Here is a 6,279-nt window from a genome sequence, read left to right as displayed (position 1 = left end):
CTTTGTTTTTGTTTGTTTGTCTTTACTTTTTTATTTTGAAATATTTTACATTTACAGAAAATTTCACAGAATATTACACAGAACTCTTTGATACCCATCACAAATTTTGCCATTTAACTATGACCATTTGTCTTATGTGTTATCATTTTCTCTCTCTCTTTGCCCGTAGACACTTCAGAGCATGTTTTCTAAAAACATCAGGAAATTTAACATAATATAGTACCATTTTCTAACCTTTAGTCCTTCAAATTCAAATTTAGAAATTCAAATTTCTCCAGTTATCCCAAAAATGTCCTTTATTGCAATTTTTTCTTGGTCCAGGATCCATTCTCCATTTAGTTTTCATATCTCTATAGCCTCTTTTAATGTGGGATGAAATTAATCTTTCAATGTTAGCCTGTCTTTATCTTTCACGACATTCACATTTTTAGTCTCTTTTTTTGAAGAGACAGGAAGATGAAAACGTTTAGTTCTCTTCAATAAATTTTTAATGTTGATTGATTCAACTTATTTATTAAGTGCTTTACATTCCTAAGATCTCATATCTACAGTACAAAACAATATCAAACAAAACAAATGTTCAAAAACTGGTTACATGCATCAATTTATTTTTTAAAGTATAGTAGTTTTAAAGAATCAAGTTTACAAAAGGCTCTGCCTAAGGCTAAATTGATGGTAGTTTTTGTTGTTGCCTAGAGACTAAACTTATTGATCTAGTTTTCATTGTTTTATAATTAATGTGGAAGAGAGATAAAACTAAGTGGGTGGGAATAAAAATATTACATGAACTCAAAGCATCCAGATTTCAAGGTCATTTGTCATTAGATACTAATTACAAACAGAACTCATAGGACTAAGAAGAATGAGAAAAAAGCCATCTTGCCTTATTCAAATATTTTAAAGAAGCTAAAAGAAGGTGGAAATATGGAGCTAGCTTTATGGTTTACTAGTAGGTGCTCAACATAAACATTTATTGGACGAATGAAAGAATAATGAAAACTATTCAGAGAGTGAGATGAGACTAAGTGCTCTAAATAAGATATGTTTTAAAAGATAAAATAGACAAGACATGAAATCAACCTAGGTGTCCATTGATATATGAATGGATAAAGAAGATGGACTATTACTCAACAATAAAAAAAGAATGAAATCATGCCATTTGTGACAACATGAATGGACCTAGAGGGTATTATGCTAAGTGAAATAAGTCAGATAGAGAAAAACAAATACCATATGACTTCACATATTTGTGGAATTAAAAAAAAAAACAAAACAGAAAGAGACCCAAAAATAATTAGAACAAACTGATGGCTACCAAAGTGGAGAGGTGTAGGGGGATGGGTGGAGAGGTGTAGGGGGATGGGAGAGGTGTAGGGGGATGAGAACAGAAGTATAAAATTTTATTGAAAGAACTTAAAGAAGATATAAAAAAGAGATAACACATATACATGAATAGGAAGACTCATTATTGTAAACATGTCAGTGATCCTATAATTGAGATACATATTCAATAAGATTTTAATTGAAATCTCTATAGGATTTTTTCAAGGACTGAGGAGCTTATTCTAAAATGTATAGGGAAGAACAAACAGCCAAGAGAGGCCAAGGCAACCTTAAAGAAGAATTAAGCTGGGGGACTTGTTCAATCAAACAACAAGACTTAGTTACTACGTAATTTAATATTTAAGCATGGAAACAGAAAAACAGGCCAATGGAAAAGAGCAGAGATCCCATAAACAGACCCATCCATATATGGAAAACCAATATATAACAGAGAGCTGGCACTGAAGATTGGTAGGGAAATTATAGATTATTTAAAAATACTGCCAAAACAACTGATCATCCTAAGGTGGTGGGGAATGAAAATAGATTCCAACCCCCACCATTTAAAAAAAATCTCCAATAAAAAGTGATTCAGAAGAGTTGGACTTCAAATGTGAAGTTTTCGGACTGTTTTAAGCAATTTATTTTGCTTACATGTTCCTTTTTATATAAGCACAAGAGGGACATATGATAAACTTCTCTCTATAAATAATGCTTAAAGGACTCTTTTAATAAGCATCAATTTAAAATTCTAAATGATAAAGCACAATGGTATAATTTAATTTTTTTTCCTTAGTGGTACATAAAATAATGGTGCATTTCACAATCAATGGCTTCTTAGATTAGATAAAATATATTACAGAGGTGATTGCTTATAAATTTAATTTGTGTAATCAGAAGGGTTTGAAGCAATGGAATTAGGAAGTTGGCACAAGCATAAAGAAATGTCTAAGCAGTGGACAAGTATGTGTGAAGTTGAATCAATGTTAGCCATAGATAGCACAAGCCCAGCGAGTCTTCACTTGTATGGTGATTAAGCAAAGTGACAGTTAAGCCTAACATGCACGCAAAGAGAAAAGGAATTTAGAAGACAGATTGAATGAAAGCTGCATATCTGCTGTGGTTTTTTTTCATTTCAAGTTAGCGTGGGGGAATTCTCACTTCAAGTTCACCAATCTGGGCTTAAATGCAAGTACTAGTTATGAGAATCAACCAAATAACTGTATGTTTCTAACTTCCACTTTTATTTTGTTTCTAAGTTTTTTGTGCACCTGTGTTATCTGCCCTACTAGACCATAAGCCCCAAAGGACAGAAATAATCATATTTCTTTTGCATCTTCTCTAGCACCAGGGAGTGCTGAAAATATCAATCTTTTCAGTCAATAAATATTCCCTGAGAAAACACTTCACAATTGCAACTAGTAAATTCAAATAAGTATGGTCCAAGCAGCTTTTGTCAACAATGTCAAGAGGAACCTCAAGAGTTCCTAATTTTAATTCACCTTATTGATACTAAGTATCAGAATTACTTTCCTATACTACCTAGCTGAAACCTATCTTCCTATCTTGTAGGCATGGCTGGGGTGAAGGTGTAGTTTTAATTCATGTTTCATGGACTCTTGGCCTCAACTCGTAATGTAGGACTTCCAGTCTCTCTAAAATCCCTGCCATCACACAAGTACTTCTGGGCATCTCCAGTAGGCGGCTCACCTGTGCTTACCTGCTGAGGCCCTCTCCTGTTTCCTCACGGTGTGCCTTCCAGCCAACACCATGGTCAGTGGTGTTGATATTAAACAAATATTTCTCCGGCAAAATGGGTTTGTTTGGGGACAACAAAGAATTGCAATTTGGGACATGTGGCCTAAAGGCAAATCACATGCAAATCCAGAGAAACAAAGGAGAGGAATTCTCTTTTATGGACTTGGAAGGAGCTGTTATAAACGAAGAGTCCATTGGAGGAAACTATAAGTTCAAAGTACAGTGACGTTCTGTTGGGGTAAGTTGTGTGTGTTGAGAGACTCCTGCGTGAGAATTTGCTCTAGCCTCCTGACTCCTTTTAAATTAGATTTCAGATTGTTGATTTTCACAGTGGGTACCTCCCTCTCCTCTCAGAGAAGAGATACCTATGTTTCATTGTGTTCATTTGGAAAGGACTTAGGTCATCTCTCTGTCTCTTTTGGGGTCATATGGTGTTAAAACTCTCCAGGCCAAGCTGTCAGTGCACTAATATCTTAGAATTTAGAGAAATGACCCATTCAATCTTCACTCTGTCTCCTTCTCACAATAATATCTGGGGATTCATCCTCTGAAGGCTGGGCTTAGAGACAAATTCCAAAAATGGATTCAGTGATGTGATGAAAATTGCCTCTCCCTTTGGACTTGATAGGGTCCCTGGGGCGGGGGGAGTCTCTTTGAAACTGTTTAACAAAGACTTTCTTTGGTGTAACCAAACTATCAACTAATTGAACCAATAGTCCTTAAATATAGAGCAGGCTCGGGCCAGTTGATTTTAAATTAGCTATTTTCATTTGGCTATTTTGTTTGAAATACAAAAATGGCGCTTTTTTTCCCCCCTTATATATTTCAAGGACTGGCAGGTTACTTGTGCCAGGATGGCCCAGCCTATAAATGCCTGGCTACTCGAGCTGAATCAGAGCTGGTCCCTTATTAGAGAAACTGCAGGCCATTTTCCTGGACAACTGGAAACATCATGATGGGGCTGCTACTGTTATACTTGCCGAGTTACTTAGCAGGCAACATCATCCAAGGCTATGCTTTCTGTGGAAAAGTCCACGCATTTGGACCTACATCTAGTTTCTCTTCTTAAGTCGAAAAGTTAGTCCTTACTTAGAGTACACCATTCGCTACTCGATCTACCTTCTCTGCCTGACCTTCCCAGGGGGCTCCACAGCCCCCAGAGAGACAGGCTTTGCTAAGCCATCACACAGCTGGGCAGGCATGCCCAGGCACGACTCCAATTCAGGAGTGGGCAGAGTTACCAAAGCTATGATCTTCTCCTCCCTGAGTTAAGACATGATAGAAGGGCGTGCATTCCTTAGCTATTTCAACAAGTTGATTGCCTGTCAACTATTAAAATCTCAAAAATGCCTTTCGAAATCATAGTTTTGTGTTAGAAATACATGAAAAAGTCCAAGAGATCCTAAGTGTCAGAGAAGTATTATAAATAGGACAGTTTATCGGATAATCTTAGGATTACCTGTGATAATACTGTTGGTTTCCGCCTCATTTTTAGCAATACATATTTTACAGATAAAGTGATTGCGGTGGGTAATAGTTCACAATAAAGACTCATAATGGATAAAGCAGTATCATTTATGAGGCTTTGAAATTGCTTATACTTACTGATTTAGATGAATGTAGACTGTTGAAATAATGAAAGGCTCGGAAAGAATGACTGAAGCAGTGTTCACAGAATTATGTACATGAAGCTACATTCACTATCCTTATATTTAATATTGTTTAAGTTCTATGTTGATAGCAAATCATGATGTGTTTCCATGGGTTAGAACATTACAGCAAATTATATAAATATGTCTACCAACATCATTAAGTCAAGAAATTAAACAAGAACTTCACATGGTAAAGACACGAATGAGGGCTGCTCTGAACCTTTGCCCTAAGAAAGAAATAGAATCTTTTATTTTAAATTGTTAAATTGGATTTTCTAAGCCCCAGTCGAATGAGTTGACCCTCTACCCCCCTCTACTGGAAGCTACTGGCACTCAGTGGTCTAAAAAATAAATAATACAAATCATCTTGCTGAGGTGTGATAAATTATTTTGAGAATTCAAATATTGTCCTTTCGCTTCCAACTATAACTTGCCAGTGCTTGTTATCTGGATTTCATAATTTCTTCACACACTCTGGAAAAGCACTGAACAATTAATTTCTGACTTATAATTCTTATCAAGACTATATGTTAAAGAAAAAGATAAGAATTTGTAACTCTGATTCTACAAAAGTAGACTAATAGTTCACTTTTTTCAGTTACTGTACTTACAAAATGACATACTACGTAATGAATGATTCATTCATTTATTTTGACAGACTTCACCTAAGAAACTCAAACAACTTTTTAGATGTACTTGTGTTTAACAAAGCATGACGTTTCCCTTCTCCCCTCTTTCCCTCTGCTTCCCATTTCCTCCTTCTGTCCTCATCCCCATCCAACCCCGCCACCTCCAAGAGCAGTATCCACACATCTTTCCAGCCAGTGACCACCACTCTCTTCCAAATAAAGGTGAGATAAAAACTTAACAACATCTTAACTAAATGCCTTAGAGAGTGAGCAGAGAAAACACTCGGCACTGAACCACTGAACCACAAACGGTTGCTTGGGTTTATGAATTGCAACCTTCTTAGGGCATTTAATTCTATGAAACTCTTATACAGTAAGGCCTCCATTTTCATAATTTTGTTTCAAACCAGCTCCTTTTAATAGTCCATGGCCTGCAATTGCTGTAGCAGACGTGTGCGTAAGGACTGACTCAGAGCTTAATCAGTCAGTCACCAGCTCCTCTTTTATGGCACTTCCAGCATTTTCTTAACCTTTTAGCACACACAGCCAGCTTCCTTTACTTCAGATGAGTCTGGGTATAAGCACAAAGCTGTAGGACGTGTTGATTTAGAAACCTGAACACCATATTGCTCCTTAAACTAGCAACTAGCATATCCAGCAGGAAGCTTATTCAAAGACATGCTCTTCTAATCTCATCTCAATCATTGCCAAATGTTCCAGCTTTGACTAGCTGTCGTGTTTATGGTGTTCTTATTTCAAAAAAGAAAAAATTAAGATTAGGTTATATGATATAACATTAAATAATAAGATTAATCTTCCTAGGTGGCATATTAGAATGAGCTCTATTACTGCATGGCCACCTGTCACTCATCTTCTGTGGCCCAGCTGACTAACAAAGGCATATTCTTCTCACAGTG

This window comes from Rhinolophus hipposideros, assembly GCF_964194185.1.
Source record: "Rhinolophus hipposideros genome assembly, chromosome: 9".
Taxonomy (NCBI): domain Eukaryota; kingdom Metazoa; phylum Chordata; class Mammalia; order Chiroptera; family Rhinolophidae; genus Rhinolophus; species Rhinolophus hipposideros.
Note: the sequence above shows the minus strand (reverse complement) of the source record.